This window comes from Phalacrocorax aristotelis, unplaced genomic scaffold, assembly GCF_949628215.1.
Source record: "Phalacrocorax aristotelis unplaced genomic scaffold, bGulAri2.1 scaffold_89, whole genome shotgun sequence".
NCBI lineage: Eukaryota > Metazoa > Chordata > Aves > Suliformes > Phalacrocoracidae > Phalacrocorax > Phalacrocorax aristotelis.
The window spans coordinates 34,510-57,571 of NW_027441306.1; the positions used below are offsets into that span (position 1 = coordinate 34,510).

General features: G+C 57.2%; 2 long non-coding RNA genes across 2 annotated transcripts in view; both read left to right on the forward strand.

Moving 5' to 3' along the window:
• Positions 1–23,062, forward strand: part of LOC142051331 (uncharacterized) — a 93,778-nt gene that overhangs the window by 30,693 nt on the left and 40,023 nt on the right. The gene's annotated exons all lie outside the window — the stretch shown is intronic.
• LOC142051333 (uncharacterized) lies at positions 869–10,412 on the forward strand. Its single transcript, XR_012658417.1, has 6 exons — positions 869–1,604; positions 1,855–1,973; positions 2,064–2,167; positions 4,671–4,777; positions 8,046–9,770; positions 9,977–10,412. It is a non-coding gene; the product is annotated as an uncharacterized LOC142051333 (long non-coding RNA).

Consider the following 23,062-nt stretch of genomic DNA (forward strand, 5'->3'; position numbering starts at 1 on the left):
GCGGGTGCGGCCGCTCCCCGAGAAGCGGTGAGTTCCCCGGGAGCTGACAGAAGGGAAGAGGGAAAGGAGGAGGACCTTTTCCCCCTGCCCAGGGCGCAGATGATGGCCGCCTCCCCGGCTCGCCGGAGCTCCCGCTCAGCCTCCCGCTCAGCCTCCCCTTGCCCCGTGCGCCTGCCCCCAGCCCCGGCACCTCCCCTGAAGCGTGCTGCGTAGCCCTTGGCCACCCCCAGGCCCTGTCGTGAAGGCAGCGAGCCGGCCCTCAAGCGCACTGGATTCCCCCTCGGCGCAGGGGCCCGTAGCAGTAGCGCGGGGAAGGGGCGCTGTGTCCAGAAGCCCCTGCGCAAGGAGGGGCTTTGGTCAGGGTCGATCGACGGTAATGACGGTCGCTGTTTCTTCTTTCCCTCTCCCAGAGACCGTGCTGAGGACGTGGTTGTCTGTCCTTCCCCCGGGGACGCCGTCGACTGCGGCCGTCTCAGGCTTGCGTGGCTTCTCTCTGCCCGGCTTTGCCATCCTCGCGGCGCCGGGGCGAAAAGGGACACACAGAGCCCTTCCCGGCTGTGGAGAGGAGCTGCCTCGGCTGAAGCTGGAGACGCCAACGAAAGGTAAAGCAGAAGAAACTGAAGGCGCTCTGGCTGCCAGCTGCCTTCCTGCTGCAGGCAAGAGAGAGCCTGTCCCTGCAGGTGAGGGAGGAAGGATCCCCCTTCATAGTCCGCAGCGGGCCAGGCCACCAACGTGCACCGCAGGGTCCGTACGCGTAACCCGGAGTTGGGTACGGGCGTGTAGTGCACGAGCGAGCTAGGCTACGTGCCGAGGAAGCCTCATCTCGTAAGAGCGGTAAGACACCCACGTATCCTCTTTAGGTGGAGGTCGGCCTAGAGTCTGGAGCTGCAGAAGAGGCAGGGAGGAGAGGAGGGGAAAGAAGCATGTGAACGGCTAAATTGTGCCAGCAGCGCTGAGAGCGAGAGTCGCGGTGAGTCCTGGGCCACTGGGGCCCCGTTGCCTCTCTTGTGCGTCCTGGGCCCTCCCTGTCTCTCCCCCGGCCCCGTCTCTTTCCTTACCTGCTGCAAAATTTTTTTTTGTTTGTTTGTTTTTTTTTTTTTTCTTTTGCGCCCCCCCCGCACCTTCTTTCTCCATCTCGCTCTGAGTGGCTCCCTGCCTCCCTGTCTTTTCAGTCCTCCCTCTCTCTGTCCTGTAGCCTGTGGCTACTTTTCTCTGCCTCTCTCTGCCTGCACTGGATTCCCCCTCGGCGCAGGGGCCCGTAGCAGTAGCGCGGGGAAGGAGCGGTGTGTCCAGAAGCCCCTGTGGAAGGAGGCTTTGGTCAGGGTTGATCTGCGGTAATAACGGTTGCTGTTTCCTCTTTCCCTCTCCCAGAGGCTGTGCTCAGGATGGGGTTGTCTGTCCTTCCTGTTCGTCTCTTCCTCTCTCTATTCCTTTGCGCTGGTCCCTCTCCCTATTGTTTCTTGTTTTGCTTCTCTGAACCTTTTTTTATTCCCAGCGTTTTCCCGTGACAGGAGCAGCAAAGAAGGGAGCGGAGCATCGGGGTATCCATGGAGAGAGCATTGGGCGTTCTCCTGTCTTTGTGGGGCTGACCCTGAGGAAGTGTGGTACGTGGGTCGGTAGCATGAATATATATATTTTGTGGGTGCACAAACCCGTTTCAGAGTGTCAGAGGGTAAGGGTTTTGTTCTGTTCAGTGTAAACATTGTTCTGTTTGGTGAATTTGTCGAAGATGAGAGTTCAGTGGGGGAGGAAGTCAGCTCTCTGGCTGGTTTGAGGGTAAGGTGGGCTGTACGTGTTTGTCGGTCATCTCTCACCTGCCAGATGTTTTGAACTAGTTGTATCTGGTTTTCGTAGGGAGTCACGAAGGGGTTTGGGGCTCCCCAGTGGCGGGTGCTGTGGCCAAAAGAGAAAGCAGGGTCACAGAGTGCTTCATTTACGGGGCTGGCCTCGGCCATCTACTGCACAAACTTCTGGTATGTAGCAATCGGGACTCGATTTCCTGAAGGAGGAGAGGATGATGGAGCTCGTTATAAGAGCATAATCGTTTTGTCTTCTTTTGGCAGTACGGGCACCCGAGGACCAGCTTGCTTTTGAGGAACGGCACGAGGATGTTGGTGTCGACGCTCAGCAGAGGAAGGAAGCTTCTTTTGGAGGCCAAGAAGATGAAGTAGACTGCTTATTTGTTGTGTTTGATTTTCATTGCGGGGATGGGGAGGGGTGGAACATGCAAAACGCGGTCCTGGGCAGGGGAGGTTTCTGATGTGGGAGGCCGTGAGAGAGATCATGGACGCTGCTGGACAGGCGTTAGAACCCGTTGCTCAGGTTGGACGGACCCGGCAGAACCACCGCACCATCTTAAGTAATGCCTGCTCACGTACTGAGATTTTAGTAGTTGCCCCCGCATCAGCTTTGGCTTTTCCTCGTCGAGCTTGTGTTTTGGCAAGAAGCGTCTTTCGTTAAGCGTTTGGGTCTAAGGGGTGTCCGTGAGGCTACGTGGTGCCCATCCCCATGAGATTTTGTGACCATCAAGTGATATTCAGCATCCATCTTATGCCCGTCTCCTGTAACTACTCTGCAGTTTTCGCTTAAGGCTTGATAGCGCAGCGTTAGCTGAGGGCGGCATTTCCCCCGCTGGCCCCTCCACGCCGACGGCGTTTCCCCTGCCGGCCGCTGTCCGTTCCCTGTAACTGTGACTCTTGTCCCGGCAGAACCTTTGCCAAAGCCACCTTTGTGCTCCACAGCAGTCTGTTTTCTGTCTCGAGTATGTTTCTTTTCGGTATCCGATACCCCAGAGCTGTGTACCGTTGGCTCAGGTCTCTTCTTGAGCTTCTGCGAGAAGAGAGAGCCTTCATCTGTTTTAATCCATGTGTCTCCTGGGGTGTTTTTTTGTTGTCCTTTACAATTTAGTTTTGCCCCAGCTACTGAGGTGTTAATTTAGCTGCTTCATACGGTTCCCGATACGCTTGTGTATTTCCACGTTTCTTTTCGTGTTTTTTGTCCTTTGAGACTGATCTAGTTCTGTTAAGGGACTGAGCGAGAGAGAGCGTTGAGGTGACTCCGAATGGTTGATGGCTTTACAATAAATGATTTACTTTATAACCAGAGATATTTTTTGAGAAGGGGTTCTTAAAAGATTTCGTTCTGCTTTGCCATTCCGCTGGGGTAGATGAGCCCCAGCCTTTTTTCAGGAGGCTCATTCTGCTCCTGGGCTTCTCTGGTACTGTTCCTTGAGTTGGTTGCAGGTTTTGAGCTGTCTAAGCTCTTTGGGTAGGTGTGTTTTGACATTCAGAGATGGGGAGGTTTCTGGTTGAGGTAAGAGATTAAGGAGCAGTCAAAGTTGAGCAGCAGATATATATTAGGAAGTACACTTGTACGAGCTTTTGTTTTCCCTTGGGTCAGTAAGTTTTTGTTGGGTGTTCAGGGGTAGCAAGATGGTCTAATAGTGTGTTTTGGATTATTTGGTTTTGTGGGGGTGTTATGGTTTTGTCTGGGTTTTTTTGTTTGTGGTTTGTTGGGTTTTTTTGTGTGTGGTAGGTTTTTTGTTTGTTTTGTCTTGTTTTCCAGGAATTTTGACTTGACTGAAGGTAGAACCTTATATTTTTTCCACCAGTTTTGCCTGTGTTGTGCAAGTTGTTGACGTTATCTCTCAATAGGACTGATGGTGAGATGCTGCGGTAGGGGTTAGGGTGAGTGTGTTGTACACATCTGTATATGGAGCTCTAGCCTTCCTTCAGAAAGCAGCAGGGACGTAACGCATAGTGTGTGTCGGTGTACGGGACTGCTCGTCGCCTTTCCCGATCGCCCGCAGAGTACCACGTTGTCCCGAGAACCTTTGCAGCTTGCGGCAGGTCCCTTGTAGATTATAAGCATCAGGGCTTCTGTTATTTTGTGGGCCTGTAGAGAGCACGGAGTCTGCGGGAAGCCGGAAGGTGGGAGGTGCTCGCAGAACGCGGGGCAGAGGTGGGAAGGGCGGCTCCCGAGGAGCGGCTGACAGAGGGGCTTTAGGGGTGCAAATACAGGGCAGGAGCGGTCGGGAAGGAGTGAGGTTCCTTCCCTGACAGTTCAGGAGGAGAGGAGGGGTTTTTGAAGTCTTGGTACCGGGGAATGGTTGGGAAAGGGGTGTTTAAGTGTTAGCTAATGGTCGTGTTCTGTGTGCAAGCAGCCTCCGGTAGCCCAGTCTCCTTCCCCGTATGTGTCAGCACGGCCGCTCGAGCGTGCTGTCTGCCGAGAGGTTCTCCACGCGGCTGTTCATGGAGTCGCTCAGGAGTGAGTTACCTACAAAAGGAGAGTGTGTCGCTACACCAGCCACGCCTGTTTGCTTCCCGTACTGCTTTTGGCATTTGCCCTATCGGTGTCCGCCTGTGCTTGAGTCATCTGACACGAACTGTGATTTTTGTGTGTTGCGTGGTTTGACTTTTTCTTGCAGGTTAAGTAACAGGTCGAGGGTTAAGCAGGACAGTCGAGCGAGGCGTGACGGCAAAGGCGAGCAGATGGCGTCGTGTGCTGTGACGGGGCGGGCTGTGAGGTCACTCGTCTGGGATTTCTGCCTTTGGGGTCTCTGTGTTGCCGAACAAGTCGGTCAAAAGGATTTGTTAGTTTGTTTTGCGTGGTGAGCTCTTGCTTTTGGAAAGCAGTGTCCAACATCTGTGTGCCTCTCCGTATTTCCCCAGAAGTGGGCCCGGCATTGAAGGTGACGGTTCCCCAGCCATCGGGGACGGACCGAGAATGCGAGCAGGCACCTGACGTGGCCACTGACCCGGGAGGCACGGACTGGGAGGTGAGCGGAGCCGTGTTGGCACGGTAGGGGAAAGGATGAGTCTGGAATGTGGCTGTTGGTGCAGATGCGCGGTAGGGAGCCGGACACGGAAGGGAGGGGGCGAACAGAGCATCGTGAGAAGGTAGGTCAGCACGTGACAACGGAGGGGTCGTGCAGTGCGAGCACCTATGTGACTAGTTAATGAAGGGACTCACAAAACTATATGCAAAGCGGGATGTCTGCCCCGAGCTCGTTGGGCAAGGTGAGCGATGAACAGGGAGCCGTAGCAGCTGTTATTTTTGAGGTGTGGAATTGTTTGTGAGCGGGCGGCCGCTTCCAGGCGCAGGGGTCGCCTTGTCTCTCTGGTTCTCTAGGCACCGTAGGTGGCGGCGGCCACGACATCCAGCCTCATTAGAGCGTGGGGGAGCGGAAGTTCACGGCGCTTCCGAGGAGGCTGTTGTTGCGGAAGTGGCCGGCGTTGAGTGGTGCGATGCTGAGTGATGGCACCGCACGTTTGGAGATGAAGAGTATCCGTGTGACCGCAGCCCCATCCTACGTAGCCTGTGTGGCCTTTTTAAAGGATGGCTTTTGAGCCCCCGGATTTGGAAGGGAAGCTGAGGGGCCGATGCGGTCTTTGTGCGGGTGGCCGGTCGGTTGGGGGAAGCGCAGGTGGGGCGGGCAGGGGTTGTAAAATCAGCGGAGGGTACCGTTCAGAGACCGGACACGTTTGGGCCGAGAGAGGTTGTGGTGTCCTTTCTGCAAAACAGAAGCATCTGCCAGGCAGGGGAGTTCCTGCCTGTGCTTGTGCTGTTGTGTGGATTTTGTAGTCTGTCTTTGTTCCTTACTGTACTCGGGTCTCGATGTGTCTGTTGTTCTCCGTGCTGAGCAGGCACCTAGGTAGCAATATTGAGGGTTTTGCAAGCCCTGGCTCATCGGCATAATGGTAACCGAGAGCTTCCTTTCTCGCATTTTAAGTCTACTGCATAGATTTGTCTTGTGTCTGAAATATTAGACCTTTATAGAAGGTCATCTTTTTGCAGCGGTGATTAAGGCGGCCTCGATACTGCTGCTGACGAGCAGTCTGAATACGCAGAGCCCTTTTCTGGGACCTGTTCCCTGCACCTGAACCGTTCTGAGGTCTTTAAGAGTGGCTTGTCGCTCGTACGTCGTCCTAGTTGTGGGTATATGGTTTCATTGCAGGTGATGATGGTAGGTGACTTCTCTGCGGATGCTATAGCTTCTTCCTCGCTGCCGTATAGATCTTCTCGCCCGGTGGCATCTCTGGGCCGGAAGTCCGTCGTCTCGGTGAGAGTTTTCTTAGGTGCCTCGATCGCGTCGCTTGTAGTATTTGTGAGCGGTGTCGGTCCGTGCATGTCGATGCCTGTGTCAGAGCTGCTCCGCCTGGGGGTGTAGCAATGGTAGAGCGGAGGAAAGAATAGCAATAAGAGTATATGGTTAATGTTAATATGCGTAGACTGTTTTGGCAACGCCCGTACAACCCTCGTCGGAGCGAGTGGCCGTTGGCAGCGGGCGAGGATGGTAATTTCCGGGGTGTTTTGTGGGTGCCGAGGGGATGACCGTAGCTGCCTGGGAGAGGCAGCTAGAGTGCTAGCTGAGCAGAGGGCACCTCTCAGCTGTTCAAGCTTGTACGTGCGTGGGGCTTAACATTTGATTGAAGGTATTTCCTTTAATGGCATGCAGTAGTTGGGCTCTAGATGGTATTCCTACGTGGAAGCAAGACCTGTGGAATGGTTAAGCTGTTGCTGTGCGTCCAGGTGACTTGTTCTATCATGCTGTTCTTGCAGAGGATGAAGATGGAGCTGTGCAGGGTGATGGAGCAGAGCTGAGTAGAGCACACTAAGGCAGCGGGTCCGTGTGCGGGATTAAAGGGAAGATGCGACCGAAGGCTATTTGAGGAGCATTTCAGGCGAGCTGGGTCGCAGTGAGGGGGCGCTTGGGGCTGGTGACTTTGTTCTCTTTGCTCTCAGGAGCACAGCGCTATCCCTAGGGGCTGGCAAGGTTCTAATTGTGGGGCCGGCGCCCATCGGGTGCTTCTTTTTGCGTTACAGTTTAAAGCGTGGATCGCTCTGATGTTTGAGGAGTTTCTGGGCAGTTGTCGTCTGCGGCGTCGTTCCCAGATGCGTGAACAGCTCTGCTCTGTCGCTGTCTGTTTTCAGGGAGCGTGATTTCTTCCCTGCATCCTTACGTTCTTAGGTCTTGTAGCTGGGCTTCTTGTGCCTCCTCCCTCTCAGTTTTGAGAGGAACTTCTTGTCACGGGCCCTGACGCTCTTCTAATCATTTTGGATCTCGTTAGGGCCTCCTTGCATCCCTGTCAGGGTTCTGCAGGTCTTGTTGCTGGACGAGCTCTTCCGTCCAGTTGTCTCTGTGTTTGCCGAGAGCGTTCTCTCGTCTTGGAGGCGCGCAGTTTGTAGTGTTTCTCATAGCGTTGGTGTGTGCGTTTTGTGAGTTTGGCTCGGAGCCGCCTTGCTGGCCGTGTAGAGTCGGGTAGGTGGCACAGCGATGAGAGCTTAGGGTTCATCTGTTGCTGTGCTAAGGCTGTTGGGGGAAAGGTGGTACCGTCATCTCGGATGGAGTGGCCCTCCTCAGCAGGCAAGGACCGTAATCACCGTGACGTTTTGTGGGCTCGGAGGCCGTGACCGCGGCTATCTGGGAGAGGCAGCTAGAGTTCAGCTGAGCAGATTACCTCTGCAGGGTGTTCAAGCTTGTACGTGCGTAGGGCTTCATGTTTGATGTCATATGTTTGTTTTTAATGGCAGGTTATAGTCGGTGTTCAGGAACAGTTAAGGTACTGCTGTGCAACCAGGCGACTTGTTTGGTATTGGTTTTGGAGATGCCGAGGGACGAGTCGTGCAGGGCGACGGAGGGGAACTGAGGGGACCGATGTAAGCGGGTGAGTCGGTGCGTGGTGTATATAGAGGGAAGATGTGACCGATGCCTCTATGACTCCATTGCTCCTTGCGTTTGTCTTTTGTTTTGGTTTTGAAGTAGCGTAGCAATGAGCAAAGGAGGCAAGTCGAGCAAGGCGAGTGGTGATTGGTGGGCTGAAGTAGCAGCTCTTTTCTGAGGTGTTGTGTTGCTGGTGAAGTTATAAGCAATGCGTGTCGTTTGGGTGTTACGGACGGCGGGCGAGGTGCCATGTTCAGCTGCAAGTGACGTAGGCCGGGTGGGAGGCTGTCGAGGGAAAGGGGTGCGAGACGGGGATCGGTGCGGGCAGGCTGTGGCATCGGGCAGCATCTCAGGAGGTGCCTTTTCGCTTGGCTTTTTGCAGGTGCCGCTGGCAGGCTCGGAGTGCTGCTGCCGCACGCCTATGAGAGGTCTGAGAAGGTGGGGCAGCGGCCAGCATCTAAGACCAGAGAATGCTGTGGTCCGTCGTCGAGCTCTTCAGTTTTGTAGGTAACACGTGGGCCGTCTTTGGAACGGCGTATGAGCATTAGAAGTGAGCTGGGTAGTAATGAGGAAGTCACGGGGCGGTGATTTCTCACGAGCGTAACGGTAGTTTACTGTGTGTTGATACGTTTGGTGCCACAAGCGATGACGGAAGCGGGGTGTGATGCTGGAATCTGTGCAGAGCAGGTGAGCCGATGGGCATGTTCGTTTTGATGAGGGGGGTGCTCTGGAAGAGATCTGTGTTGACCTGTGTGATACTTATTGCTGGCTCTGGGTTTTTTCCTTTTTTACATGATGAAGAGGCACCTGGCCACTGCAAGAATATCCTGGTTAGCTGGTGTGTTTCTTGTTGTGAAAGGATGCATAATCTGACCCATCTGAAAGCCCCACAGTGTGACTTTTGTTAGGAAGAGATTTTGAAGAATTGAGATATTTCTTATTCAGTGAGGTTGCATTCTATGAACTTGCCATCAGAGTGCATCTTAGAGACAGTGTCTTTGTCAGCAGAACTCATCAGCACAAGACTTGCAAAGTATTGCTTTTTTTTAAAGACAAAAAAATCCATGGTCCTTGCGGAGATCCAAGCACAGCACATACTCCAAAGGTTGATGGCATTGGTAGTGCTTGGGTTCTCAGTTGTAACAGTCGAGATACCATAAAATGCGGTTCCCCTGCATGCTTCGGTACAGCCGAACGCATTAGCAGGTCTGCCGGTCCTTCTTGGTAGCCCCGTGTATTGCAACACTGGGGATTTGATTTGTGTGGTTTTTTGTTGTGGTATTTTTTTTTTCCCCCCCCCAAAAAAGTAAAACTGTATCGGGGATCTCTTCACTCACCGATTCTTCTGTCATAAATGAAAGTTTAAAAAAAAGCTAACATCGTCTGATTTACGACGTGACTTGCGCTCTTTCAGCTGTAACTGCCAAGCAGATGTAGGGTACGATTTGTTAGGTGTACTTAAGCAGGTAGGTATTTGTTGTAAATATTTAATGAGGGGCGACTGAATGTTGTGGGGGGGTGTTTCCTGCCGGTATTTTGAGGGAGCGCTCTTAAGTACTTTATTTCAGTCTCGCTTTCGACGCGCGTTTCCCTGGCAGTTCAGCAGCATCTCTTGGGCGGGGCAGCCGGGCGGACGTCCCTCCCGACTCCGTAACACGCCAAAACCCCCCAGTCACGTTGCTGCTGTGTATTTTGGAGATAGATAATCTTATGGCGGGCGTGAACGGCTGTGCGAGTTGAATGAACGCAGAAGGAAAATGGAAAGCTTTTAGAGCCTAGACGCTCATATTGGATGCGCGTAAACACGCGCCCGCCTTCTCAGCACAAAGTGAATTACTGAGATTTATTCTTAATTTTTTACGTTACTCTTTCAAGTTTGACACGCTTCACTTCAGGCTTCGTGGAGCCAGGCAGCAAGACGTGCGGCGGCAGGGCGAGGGCTGTAGCTGCTGCGGTGGGTCTGTAAGCGGAGGTTCCGGTTCCGGTACAACTTTGCCCCGCAGCCTCACGGGGTTATCTCCCCGCAGCGGTGCCGTAAGGAAGGGATGAGACGTTTTCCAGCACCAGCCAGAGCGTTCAGTGTTACGCGAAGGATCTGTTCAAAATGGTATCGGTTAGTCTTAATACCGTTTTCAAGCGTTCCAATCACTCTAGCTTTTAAAGGATGTGTTGTGTTTTGACGTGACCCGTTTGCCTGGAATCTTGCTGCGGCTCAATTTCCTTCCTACCCCTTATGCTGACTGAGCTCCTCCATTTTCTTCTGTGCTATTTTATTAACGTGCTGAAATATAGTTTGGGATTTCTGTTTTTCAGATGTCGTCTAAGTGTCTCGTGATGCTCAAGAGATGCCTGCCGGTCGTTAAGCGTGGTGAAGGTAAGGGGCCATCCCTCGGCCTGGAGGCTCCTGGCTCTGTCTCCAGCGGGTGCCCCGCAGGTGCGGCCGCGAGGGCTGCCCGGTGGGGAGAGTCGGGGCCCCCAGGGACCGGGGCTGTTTGTCACCCCGGGGAGCCCGTCCCAGTGCGGGAACATGTCCGAGCGGAGCCCGAGAGAGACGTGACACCGTCCTCTGGCACGCTCCTGCTCTGCCGTGGGGCAGGCGCCAGCCTGCGGACAGGGGCTGGGGGGGCTGCAGCTGTTTGGGGGGGCTGCCCCACCTTTTAGATTTTAGCAGAGCTCCCCCTTTTCTGGGGGGTGTGGGAGGGGTGTGCGTGTACCTTTGTAAATGGCACTATTAAAGTAATGAGCTGCAGGTTGGAGCAGGTTCCCTTGTTTAGTGCCCTTCTTGGGGGTGAATAAAATTGGGGGAGTCCTGGGGGGGGTGTGACGATGTCACGTGGGGTGCCCCGGTGTCACTGGGGGAGCTGATAATGCGTCAGAGGAACAGGTGAGTGGGGGCGTCATGTAGGGGTTCCCCCCCAAAAAGGGGGGTTACAGCCCCAAAATGCCTGAAAATTCAGGGGGGCTATTACAAAAACCTCTTATATATATTGACATGTGTAATATTAATTTATAGATGGATAAAGGGATTTTGAGATAAGAACTTATCTCTCCTATATTATATAACGGATTTCGGGATACAAAAATTCTGCATCGAGATGCAGGGTTTTAAAACACAAAAGTAACTCGACCGTCTATATATCTAGATCAAAAAATAAAGGAGTTTAAAGTGAAAAGGATAGATGAAGGAATTCAAAGCAGAAGAAAGTCTGACTAGAGCGAGCATCTACGCTTAGTGTGTGTTACATAGTCTAAGTAGATGTGTAATCTAAATAGAGGTTATATAGAGTGAAATAAGCCGAGGTATAACTGTAAGTAGATGTCTAAATAGAGAAGTCGAAAAAGATTGAAGTGTCAAAGGGTAAGTAAGCAGATAGCTAGCCTAAATAGCTGTTTTATGTACGTGTTAATATGGAAGTCTAAACAGGTATGTGTAAAGAGATATTCTGGGTAAGTGTAAATAGCCTAAATAGGTGTAAGTGTAAATATAATAGCTAAGTCTAAACAGATGTTGTATGTAAATGTAAAACAGATAGTATATATAAAATATAGATGTACTCCGTAAGGATGTGTAAGTAGACACATAGTGCAAATGTCTATGCTATGTAAGGTTTTAAAATGCAAAGAAACCACGTTGATAGAGATGTTTATAGAGAAGATTTAAAAATTAGACACACAGCCCACCCCCCAATCAACTGAAGGCACAAAAGCGCTTTCAAATGCTGCCCCTTCCCCGTTCTCCTTCTCCCATCCCGATTTGGGGCCGATTCCCCCAAATGGGGACTTTCCCCTCTGGGGCTGCGTAGGCAGCCTGGGAGCTGCTGCCAGGGCAGACACACACTCCAAAGCCCCTGAGTCTGGGTCTGCAATGGGGGGTGAAAAACCCCAAACAGGTTTGGGGGAAAGACAACAATTCGGGGCTCTTGGGAAAGCCCACTCCTGCTGGGTTTGTGCAGTTGGAAAGGAGGGGGGTAAAAAAAGCGGGGGTGGGGGGGCGGAACCCTGCTAACCATTCTCATGCACAAAAGCAAAAAATCGCCAATTTCAATGTTGTGGAAAGGGTGAAAAAAACCCGGAAGTGAACCGTTTGGAAAAGCAATCCCAACTTTTACCTTATGGAAAAGCAAAAAAAAAAAAAAACCCCTAACGGACAAAACCAAAGTAACCCGAACAACAACAAAAAAAGCCAAACCATCCAACCGGAAATCACCAAAACTAAATAAACCCACCGAAAACCCTAAACTGGGGAAAATTTGGGGTGAAACACCGGCAGTTTGAGGGGCATTGCTGGGGCTTATCTGGAATGGATTCGCCGGAGCGGGTCAGTTATCTGGAGCGGATCATCTGCTGCAGGTTAGCCCAGGTGAGTTGCCCGTTGTGGATTATCCTGGGGGGGACCCCCTGGTGTCAGTCATCCCCATGCATGTTCCCCGTGGCGTGTCTGCCCAGACATGCCCCTGTCCAGCGGTGTCCGCCTCCTCCCCCGCCCTCCCTCTGCGTGTGTCTGTGCCCTCCCAAACGCTTTCCCCTGACATGGCCCCCCCGCATGACTTTTTTTTCCCCGGTGACGTCCTCCCTCTCCCTGGCCTCCTGTTCTGTGCTCGCTGAAGCCTTGTGCTTACGCAGGATGAGCAGAGCAGGGTGCTGGCAGTGCAGAGGCGAGGCGAGGCGCTGCCAAGCCAACGAAGCCCAAGGCTCAGCAGCGCACAAGTCCTTTGCAGGTCAGCCACTGGCACCTGGTCTGCCTGGCTGCCCCGTGCCCTGACGCACAGCTGCCCCCCTCACCCCAGGCAGCCTGCCTTCGGAAGGGCAGCTGTGTTCCCCTGATTGATTTTCTTCTTTAACCCTCTAGGACCTGTTGACTTGCTGCTCTCCCTGTCACAGCCCTGATGCCGCAGGCCTACAGCAACTGATGGGGCTCACTCCGGGGGGGTGGGGGGTGGGAAAGGGGACCTTTCTCCCCAGGTCGTTTGTGCTGCTTCTCCTCCCTAGGGCGTGGGGTGGGGGTGAGTGGGGCAGGAGGGAGGACGGTAACGGCCACCTGATTTTTAAAGCAGTCGAGACGGAAGGACTAAAATGCTCGAGGCACTTTGGTGGTGGGCGGTGCGGAGGCAATGACTGACACTGCTGGGGCTGCGGGAGTGGGGAAGGTGCAGAGAAACATGAGCTCTGCGCACGCAGTAACAGTTCCGTTATCCCGGCGAACGTGACCCAGAGCCGGCGCGGGTCTTGCCCCAGAGAAGAGTCACGGACGTCGTGCCGCTGCCGCCGTGCTGTGCTACGGCAGCCGGGAATCGCGCATGCGGAGTGGCGATGGTGGACCCTGCTGACACCGTGCGGCCAAAGTGCGGTACCGCACCCGGGACAGACGCATGCGCAGTGGCGACGATGTGTCACTGCTCGCTGCTGCCACCGAGCGACCGAACCGCGGAACAGCACGGGGGGCCAGCTGCGCTACCCTGCTCGCGGCAGTCACCGAGCGCTCAAAACCGGGTACTGCAGACGGGCAGCCGCCCGTTCCCGAGGGTGAAGTTTTTTCGCTGGTCGCTGCTGCCACCGTGCAAGCAGATGCCGGTACTGCAGCCAGGCAGTTCCGTATGCACTGTGGCGCTTTACTTTCTGCCCCTGCTTCCACCGACCGCCCAAACGCTCGCAGTGCAGGTGGGCAGCCGCGCATGCGCAGTGGCGCCTTTTTGTGCTCGCTGCTGCCACCGAGCGACCAAAGAGCGGTACTGCAGGTGGGCGGCCGCGCATGCGCAGTGGCGCCTCTTTCTGCTCTCTGCTGCCACCGTGCGACCAGACCGCGGTACTGCAGGTGAGCAGCCGCGCATGCGCAGTGGCGCCTTTTTGCTCTCTGCTGCCTCCGTGCGATCAAACCGCGGTACTGCAGGTGGGCAGCCGCGCATGCGCAGTGGCGCCTCTTTCTGCTCTCTGCTGCCACCGTGCGATCAGACCGCGGTAGTGCAGGTGAGCAGCCGCGCATGCGCAGTGGCGCCTTTTTGCTCTCTGCTGCCACCGTGCGATCAAACCGGGGTACTGCAGGTGGGCAGCCGCGCATGCGCAGTGGCGCCCTTTTGCTCTCTGCTACCACCGTGCGACCAGACCGCGGTACTGCAGGTGGGCGGCCGCGCATGCGCAGTGGCGCCTTTTTGCTCTCTGCTGCCACCGCGCGACCAAACCGCGGTACTGCAGGTGGGCGGCTGCGCATGCGCAGTGGCGCCCTTTTGCTCTCTGCTACCACCGTGCGACCAGACCGCGGTACTGCAGGTGCGTAGCCGCGCATGCGCAGTGGCGTCTCTTCATGCTCTCTGCTGCCACCGTGCGATCAAACAGCAGTACTGCAGGTGGACAGGCGCGCATGCGCAGTGGCGTCTCTTTCTGCTCTCTGCTGCCACCGTGCGATCAGACCGCGGTACTGCAGATGGGCAGCCGCGCATGCGCAGTGGGCCTTTTTGCTCTCTGCTGCCACCGAGCGATCAGACCGCGGTACTGCAGGTGGGCAGCCGCGCATGCGCAGTGGCCACCCTTTGTATTCTGCTCGCTGCTTCCACCAAGCGACCGAACCCCGGGACTGCAGGCGGGAGCTGCGCTACCCTGGTAGAGATTTCCACCCGCCCCTTACCCGATCGCGGCAGTCACCGGTCGATCAAAACCGGGTACTGCAGACGGGAAGCTGCCCGTTCCCCAGGCTGAAGTTTTCCTCTGGTCGCTGCTCCCACCGTGCAAGCAGATGCCGGTACTGCAGCCAGGCAGTTCCGTATGCGCGGTGGCGCTTTATTTTCTGCCCCCTACTTCCACCGAGCGCCCAAACCCTCGTACCGCAGGTGGGCAGCCGCGCATGCGCAGTGGCGACCTTTTAGCTCTCTGCTGCCACCGTGCGACCAAACCGCGGTACTGCAGCCAGCAGCCGTGCACGGGCTGTAGCGACATTTTGCCGCGCTCACTTCTCCACGCCACTTAGTGACCCCCCCGCACGCTACGTGGTGACGTCACCGTGGGGGCCGGAACCGTGTAGGCACAGCCCCTAGCGACAGGTGTTGACCCCTTGCGATAGCCCGTTGAGGGCGGTCCTGATACCCCTCGCCACGCTCTTAGCAACGGGCCCTGCCCCCGGCGATGGGCAGGCGGGCCGTCTGATGTCCGACCCACCTGGCCCCACCCACCCACTTTGGTGCTGTGCGGTGCACTTTGCTCTCTGCTGCCACCCTGCGAGCCTTCATCCCTCGGGGGGGCTCGGCCCGCCCCTTTTGCGGGGCGCTGTGGGAAGGGCGGGGGCGGGGCCCGGGGGTCGAAGAGGCCCAGCCGGGGCTCGGGCAGCTCTTGCTGCCCCTGGGCTTCTCTGCCGTCGGTGCTCCCGTGTTCCCTCGGGCGGTCGCAGCTTTGGGGCTGTCTCAGCCCCCCGGGCAGGCGTGCTCTGGCGTTTAGAGAAGCGGAGGCGTTGCCTGAGGTAAGGATTCCAGAGCTTGGCACTCTTTGGCAGCATCTGTACTAGAAAGGTCCCTTGTGGCCTGCTTTGCTTTTTTTCTCCCGGGATGTTGTTTCGGGCGCTGAGGGGGCGGTGAGACGGTTTAGTGGTATGGTGTTCTGTTTGGGGTTTGTTTTTTGCTTTGCTGGTTTTCTTCCCCCTTGTGAGATCATTTCATTCATTTATCATTTCATATTATCATTTACCCCACGCCATTTCCGTCCCCTCTGGGCAGCAGCGGATCTGCCGCCGCTTCAGGCGGCCGCTTTCTCGAGGGCAAGGAGCTGGGACGACAACGGGCCGCTGCAGGCTCTGGTCAGGGTAAGAGGCTGTTCCCTGGGGAGCCGGCGCAGGGGGAGCGGAGGTACGCACGGGCACTTGTCGGTGCCCCTGACCGGTAAAGGGAAGGTTAAATTGTTAGAGTGCAAATAAATACATTTTATTTAGGGAGGAGTCGTGACTAAATTTAATCGCACCTATTACTGAGCAAACCAGGCAGTCATTATTCCTAATCTGTAATTAAAAAAAAAATAAAGGCAGTCCTTTTTTATGCCATAAATAGAGTTGCGAGTCATTAATAGCTCAATCTAAATACAGCCGTTATTACATCAACTGCAGGCATTAATGACTCCTGATCAGAAACAAAATAAGGACAGTTTTAGAATCTACAATGAAAATTGAACTGGAAAGCTAAATTGGGAGTGGGTAATACTGAAATTGTAACAGGGCTGTTAGAAAGTTCAGAGGCAGCGACAGCTCCTGCTTCCAACCCAAGCAGTAAACGAAGCTTTAGATTCTTAAATGAACAGAAATAAAGGTGAGCTGTTAAACAGTGGCTGGGTTCAAGCGTAGGCATTAAGAAAATTTGCAGGTGCGGGTGATTCCTGACGAGAACTAACAATTCCAGAAGATTTAGATTTAAAATGACAAAGCTAATGGAGTGCCACAACCGCCCGGATGTAACTGCAGCCGCTTTGGGGGAATGCCCCAGCCCTCCCCAACCACCGCTATTAATTACTGCCAAGGAGAGCGAAAGTGAAAGTAGAAGCAGTGCAGGTGAAGTGCGAGCAGTACGCTTTTTCCTAAGTCATCTCTTCGTGTCAGGAGAGGAAAGAAAATGGAAAGAAGATGTTTGCAGGGGGTCTGTGCTGGGTTGCCTGCGCGTCTCTTCCGTGCGTCCTTGAGGAGACATTTAGCTCCTGTTGGGCGCTCGCAGGTGGAGACAGGGCGAGCTGGAGGCAGGATCGGTGCTGGCCCTGAAAAAGGGATGGGCAACGAGCTGAGAGAAGAGGGGGCAAGGGCTGAAAAAGGGTCTCCAGTTCTGCAGGGAAGGCAGCGGGATGTGACTCGGCAACCGCTCTGAGGAGTGCAGGGTCATTCGCTGCGATGAAGTCAGGGTCTGCGGCTGGCCCAGAGAGGCAGCAGAAATCCCAAACTCTTTGCAGGGGTACCGGCCAGATTAAGGCAACACCTGAACAGTAAAACCATTTAGGGGAAGCAGAGCTGGGCTGCACCGCGTGGCCAACCTCCCTCTTCTCCGTGAGTCCCAAAGGGGCAGCTCCAAGAATGTGCTGAGAATTCATCCCTTGCGCTACAAATGAGACGTAAGTAGCACCCACCCGTGAATTTTATTTTCTCTCTCGCTCTGCGGCTCCTGCCTGCTTGTCTCTCCTCAGCGCTCACCTGCACCCGTGCTCGGATGGGGCAGCTGAGGGAAGGTGCTGCCATCTCCCCAGCCCCGGCGGACCGCCCCTCAGCTGTGTCCTCTGTCAGGGAGCGTCGTCATCTCTCCTGCCTCCCAGAGCGTGTCCTGTAGTGGCAGACGCGCGGGCTTTTCCCTGCACGCGCATACGGGAAGGGAAGCGCAGTGAGAGCTGGGCTTGTCAAAGAGTAACGGGGGTGGTGGGAAGCGTAGCTAGAACCGGAGAGCTACAGCGCAAAAGCAAAGCAGACGGGACACAAAAGTAAAATGGTGCACAGGAATGCTGAGGCGAGAACTCCCGCAGCACACAGGAAATCAGTGTCGGAATCTATTTTCTTCTGACTGCCAAATTAAAAATAATGGCACGCTTTGCAACGCTAAGCTCGCTCTGATCGTCTGAACTGTTTCTTTCCAACTCCCCACCGCCCCCAGCACACCGTTCAGCCTCCTCAGCCTGAAATGCCTTGTTTTCCTTCTTTTTTTTTTTTTTTTTTTTTTATGACAGGGCAACTTCTGTTCCCGAGGTGGTGCCCACGGTACAGCTATCTCTTCGAAGGCAGTTTGGTTTAGGTCAGAGAATGTTTAGCCTGGACTGAATCAGCCTCTGTTTCTATTTCTGGAAATCATCGGTCCTGTGCATAAAGCCCGGAAAAAAGGAAATATGAACCAAAGGACGTGGGGCCTGCAGGGGTAGGAAAATATTTGAGAAGAGGTTCAGTGGGGAAATGATTGTTTGTCTGTGGGGCGTCCAGGCAAGCAACCCAGCTGCTAGAAAGCGGCGCTGTCCCCAGGATGGCCTCGGCGGTCCCGTCGGAGTCGGGGGAACAAGGACAAGGCAGGGTGAAGCATCTGACCTGCCGTGTGGAACGTGACTGTACAAAGCACGTGTGATGCACTGCAAGTTCATTTGTTTAAACTGTGAGTTAAAGAAGGTGTGCAGTTGCTTTGTAAACAGCCGACGCTCTAAAGCTACACCCGTCTAACTGCTAGCTGTATTAAATCTATCGTATTGCTGTTTCTGCATTAAAAAAAGTAACAAACCAACACACCTATGTAAGCACGTCTAAGTACAATGGAAAACCACTGTTTAACGCGTGGCATGTGTGGGTTGTTTTTTTGGGGTGGGAGGGTGGGGTGTATGACAAAAACCTGCGAGAGACACACGCACACACGCACATGTAATGTTTAGCGCTCACCTAAACCCAAAAAAGAAAATCCACTCTTTATTTTGCAGCATTAGCATTAGCTTCCAGCGCACAGCCTGAGCGCGTACCTCTGCTCTCACCATCTGCTCCCTCTTCAACCGTGTGTGGCTGTCATCATCAGCTTGCACAGGCTTTCCTCGTGCAAGTTTCCGCGACAGCTTACGAGAAGGCAGGGAAACCAACCCAGCAAGACGCGTAGTGCCTTCCTCTATGGGCTCCGTCCAGCCTTTGTTAAAATGAGCAGAAAAGAAATCTGCTGCTGCCTTTACCCTGACTCGCTCTTACAGAGAGCATCTGACTTGACCCGCAGCAAAGCGATGCCCCAGGCAGCAGCACGTATTGGCGCGCGCCGCGGTTTCACCCACCTGTTTTACTGCGCCGGTCCTTTCCCACGGCCGATGCCGCAGATGTGGCGCGCCCCACCCCCAAACCTCTTTACGAGGGTTCCCTGGGCTCTGCAAGTCGCCTGCTGGACGTGTTGCTGATTCAGGCACGGGCAAAGTCAGCTTCTTCGCTGGCCTCGGGCCAGGGCAGCCACGTACTCGAGGGAAACTGAGAATATCTCCAGCGAGATCTCACCGGGAGGCTGGGACCTCGTCAGTAGGGGAGAAAGCCAAGCGACTGACACTGAAAGGGAGCTCTTTGCTAGGCTGTAGATCGTAAAGTTAACAAAGAAAACAAATCTGCCTTTTTAAAAATGCCCTCTTTTGAGTCTGCCACGTTTGATACAGATTTTTAAAATTGCAGGGTATATCTCCTACAGGCCTCATGCAAAGGGAAGTGAGTACTTCTGGCTCTCAGGACAAGGGGGTCCCTCAGGAGCCCAGGCGCTCACGCCAGCCGGCATCTGGCACAGCACAGGGCAGGAGCTTTGGCAGTAGTACGTGAGCTGAGAATGAGAGTCAGGCAGCACTGCGCGCTTCTCCTGTGAGCCGCCGAGGCTCGCGCGCTGTACCTTCCACGAATAAAAGGCCAGAAGAGTCAGCATTTCTGCTAGTTCCAGCCTCATCCGTACCCTCGTTAGTGTAACTGTAAGCGAGCGTCCCGTAGCGACTGGGAGCGTGGCAGCTGGGCTTCCTGCGCTGCCTTAGGTTGTGCCCTTGGAGAGACCCTTCTCCGAGCCCCGGGCTGGGTGGGCTGCGGTGCCGTTCAACGCTGAATAGGCACGAAGGCCTATAAACAAAATGTATTTATATTGCACCCATACCCGGCAGCCAACCGCCGCTTTATTTACGTATTCTGCACCTCCTGCCGACGCTTTTAAACTTAGCCGATATTGCCGCAGTTTTCTCTGACGGGGCAGGGGACTGCCACGCAGCAGGGGGAGTTTCTGGGTGCCTCCCACGGACACAGACGTCCTCAGCTGGGTAGGGACAGGGTGAGAGCTGGAACAACTCTGCTGACATGTAAGGGCCGTCCCAGGGCAAGGCTCCTCGGTCTGGGGGCTGAAAGGCGAGCCGCGCTGGGTGGTTGGTGTGGGAGTTGTGGAGCAAGTAGGGGAAAAAAAAACCAAAAAGAAAAAACCATCCAAATGTTTCACAGCAGGTAGAAAGCTTGGCAGAAAGCAAACTGAATGCTGTAAAGACAAAAGCCGAAAGCCGGCTATGGACTGTACGAAAAGAGTCAGTGCCACGGAAAGAGGTTATTTCTTCAACTGACCATAGGAGGCTTTTTGTGAGATAACACAACACCTCTTCTTTCTGCTACAGCGCGGCACCGCAGCAGTAATGGGCCAGAGCGTGCGAGCGCCTTTGGCAGGATCGGTAACGGCCGGGGCACGGCCGACCGGCCAGCCCACCTTCCGCACAAGGAAAACACCATTCCCCTGGAACGCCACGCAGACCCAGGACGGGTAAGGCGGAGGCCGAGCCCAGGCGCCCCCATTGCCAAGGACCACCTTGGCCTTGCAGCGTCTCACGCTTCGGGGTGTTCTGCTGGCCGTGGCTAAGCTCAGGCCCTCTGCTCGTGGCTGCCCCCGGTCCCCCGGCGCCGGTCGGGCCCCAGCCCCCAGCGCGGTGCGGCGCAGGGCAGTGACCTAGCAGGGCGGCCCCACGGGCCCCAGCCCCCCACCCCTCGCCGTGCCTGCGGCCAGGGCCCCGCGGCCGCCGGCCCCTTCCTCCTCTGCCCGCTCCCGTCGCGGACGGCTCGGTATGTGTCACGAGGGGCAGCCCCGTTGAGCAGCTCTGGGAGGGCGCGCGGCTCTGCCCGGCCGTGACCGGGGCCCGCAGGGGTTTCCCGCTCGCTCGCTCGCCCCGAAAGGAGCTGGCCCCGAGCCGGCGCGTCCCCCCCCGCCCGGCCCACGGCGCCCTCGCGAGCTGAGCGCGGCCCGGCCAGCAGGGGGCGCTGGCGCTCAACGGCTGGGCGCGGGGGCGGTCCGGCGCGGGGGAGGGGCCGGTGGGGGCCGGTCCTTCCGGCCGCCCTCTAAGGGCCGCCCCGCGGGGCTCCGGCTTCCGGTGGCGCAGCGCGGCGGAGCGGAGGTGGGAGCGGTGCGTGGGGCGGCTGCGCCGCGAGGTGTCTCTTTGCGGTGCCGGGGCCCCTCTGCGGCCCGGCGTGGGAAGCCCGTGGCCGGCGGAGACTGCTCGGAGCTGGGCGGGGAGCGCCGCGGCAGTCCGACCGCAGGCAGCCATCCCCTGCGGTGGCCGCCAGCTCCTCAGGACTCCTGGAGGCCTGGCAGCGCCCGACCCTCGCCTGCGGCAGCCGCCTGGGAGAGCAGCGCGGCCGTGGCCAGGGGCCGGAGAGCGCTGGTGAGTGAGTTCGGGCAGCGGTGGAGGCTCCGTGCCGGGCCCGGGCCCGGGGCCGGGGTGGGGGGGGGCGGCTCCGTGCCGGGCCCGGGCCCGGGGCCGGGGTGGGGGGGGGGCGGCTCCGTGCCGGGCCCGGGGCCGGGGTGGGGGGGGGGCGGCTCCGTGCCGGGCCCGGGGCCGGGGTGGGGGGGGGGCGGCTCCGTGCCGGGCCCGGGGCCGGGGCCGGGCCGGGGTGGGGGGGGGGGGGCGGCTCCGGGCCGGGCCCGGGCCCGGGCCGCTCCGGGCCGGGGTGGGGGGGGGGGGGCGGCTCCGTGCCGGGCCCGGGCCCGGGCCGCTCCGGGCCGGGGTGGGGGGGGGGGGGGCGGCTCCGGGCCGGGCCCGGGCCCGGGCCGCTCCGGGCCGGGGTGGGGGGGGGGGGGCGGCTCCGGGCCGGGCCCGGGCCCGGGCCGCTCCGGGCCGGGGTGGGGGGGGGGGGGCGGCTCCGGGCCGGGGTGGGGGGGGGGGGCGGCTCCGGGCCGGGCCTGGGCCGCTCCGGGCCGGGGTGGGGGGGGGGGGCGGCTCCGGGCCGGGCCCGGGCCGGGGTGGGGGTGGGGCGGCTCCCTGCCGGGCCCGGGCCCGGGCCCGACCCCGCGGTGGGGGGGGGGCGGCTCCGTGCCGGGCCCGGGCCCGGGCCCGACCCCGCGGTGGGGGGGGGCGGCTCCGTGCCGGGCCCGGGCCCCGCAGAGAAGCCCTGGTCGGGCATCGTTCGCTTTTGCACAATGTAGGGCTTTCCCCGTCTATTTTCTGTGTACTGTGTTTTGGGCCACCTGAAACCCTTTGGCCGGGTAGGTTTGGTGCGGGGAGATGGCAGGTCTGGAGCCTGAAAGATCTCGGGTGGGGGGCGGGGGAGGTATTTTTGCCTTAAAACTCTGAGCCCACCTCGTGTGTCATGTCGTGTTATCACGTCGTGAGTCTGGTGACTGTGGCAAATGGCTCAGTTGGGCGTTTTCTGATAAATAACTTCTGAACGTGTGCGTGTGTAGGCACGGGGAGATTTGTGCAGGGTGACAGAGCCCCTTGTGCTTCTGTGCTAATGTCTACCTGTTCTAGACCTCCAGTGTTGGAAAGCCTTTGTTTAGTGCCTAGTTGTGCCTGCGTAACAAATGTTTTAGCTGCTGATGTGTTATACCTCTGCTGTGAACTTTTTCCTGGGTGGCTTGATTGTTTCTGGTTGTCCGTGTAAATCTAGGCAGATATTTTCTGCCCGGTGGTGAAGCCTATCGCTTTGGATAACAAAGGGCAGGAGAGCAATAAAGAAAAAGGTGATTCGTCTGCTGCAGCTCCTTGGAAACGATTCGTTCCTTATTTTCTGCCGTTGGGGAGGTGTTGTGCTTTCCAGATAATGCAGCCTCTCCTGTGCCTGTCCACGCCGTGCATTTTTGTCCTGCCCTTGCTTGAAAAGGCTCTCCTTGCCTTCTTCCTCTGTGCTGCAGTTGGCTTAATCTCTCGCTGCTGCTGCTGCTGGAAGAGGGATAAAGGGAGTGTTGTCGATCGGGTTGTTAAAAGCTTTTTCGCGGGCTGTAACGCGCGGGAAGGGGTGGGCGGGGGGGGGGCGACTCAGTACGGGGGAGGGGGAGGATCAGGCTGCGGGGAAAATGGGAAACCAACATCACCCTTCCCTCCTACGGCGCAGCCCGGCTGCACGGCTCCCCGGGGATGCCCCTGCCCCGCGGGTGTACCGTGTGTGCGCCCCCCGCGTGGGGCGGGGGGGGACGACACACCCCCACACAGTCGGCGGCACTGGGGCAACCCCTGCCCCAGGGCTCCGCGCTCGTACCCGGCTCTCCCCGCTCCGGCACGGCACGGGGCTGGACGCACCGAGGAGACCCCGGAGCGGCTTCTCGCGGCTGGGCGAGAACAGGGCCTGGCCCCGAGCAGCCGAGCGGGCACCGCCGGTAGCTCGGAGGAGCGGGGCCGGCTCGGCTCGAGGCGTCAGAGCGAAAAGGGACGGGAACCGTCCCGGAGCGTTGCGGGGGCGGCGGATGGTCCGGTGGCCGGGTTCGGCTCCGTGCCGGGCCGTGGGGCAGCCGGAGCCGCGCCGGGGGGCAGGTGAGGAGCCGCGTGGCCGGGCGCGCTGTGGGTCGGCGGGTTTCGGCTGTGGGGTCTCCCGGTCCGCGGAGTCCCCGGGGGGGGGTTGCGGGCAGCAGTGGCCCCGGGCCGAGCGCTTTCGTGGGTCGGTGGTTGTGTTTTGGGGCCGAGCCCGTGCCCGGCCGTGGGGAAGTAGGGGCAGCCCCACCCGGCTCTCGGCTG